Source organism: Corvus hawaiiensis, chromosome 3 (genome assembly GCF_020740725.1).
Source record: "Corvus hawaiiensis isolate bCorHaw1 chromosome 3, bCorHaw1.pri.cur, whole genome shotgun sequence".
Taxonomy (NCBI): Eukaryota; Metazoa; Chordata; class Aves; order Passeriformes; family Corvidae; genus Corvus; species Corvus hawaiiensis.
Window position 1 is genome coordinate 82,073,166 of NC_063215.1, and position 713 is coordinate 82,073,878.

A 713-nucleotide genomic window follows, 5' to 3' on the forward strand; every position below is an offset into this window, starting at 1 on the left:
CTGTGCGCGCTCCTGGCTGTGCGCGCTCCCGGCGGCGCGCGGCGGGCGGGGCCGGCCGGCCCCACGCGGGGCCCGGGCCGTGCCAGCGCCCGCGGAGCCGGGCCGGGGCCGCCCGGGCCGTGCCAGCGCCCGCGGAGCCGGGCCGGGGCCGCCCGGGCCGTGCCAGCGCCCGCGGAGCCGGGCCGGGGCCGCCCGGGCCGTGCCAGCGCCCGCGGAGCCGGGCCGGGGCCGCCCGGGCCGTGCCAGCGCCCGCGGAGCCGGGCCGGGGCCGCCCGGGCCGTGCCAGCGCCCGCGGAGCCGGGCCGGGGCCGCCCGGGCCGTGCCAGCGCCCGCGGAGCCGGGCCGGGGCCGCCCGGGCCGTGCCAGCGCCCGCGGAGCCGGGCCGGGGCCGCCCGGGCCGTGCCAGCGCCCGCGGAGCCGGGCCGGGGCCGCCCGGGCCGTGCCAGCGCCCGCGGAGCCGGGCCGGGGCCGCCCGGGCCGTGCCAGCGCCCGCGGAGCCGGGCCGGGGCCGCCCGGGCCGTGCCAGCGCCCGCGGAGCCGGGCCGGGGCCGCCCGGGCCGTGCCAGCGCCCGCGGAGCCGGGCCGGGGCCGCCCGGGCCGTGCCAGCGCCCGCGGAGCCGGGCCGGGGCCGCCCGGGCCGTGCCAGCGCCCGCGGAGCCGGGCCGGGGCCGCCCGGGCCGTGCCAGCGCCCGCGGAGCCGGGCCGGGGCCGCC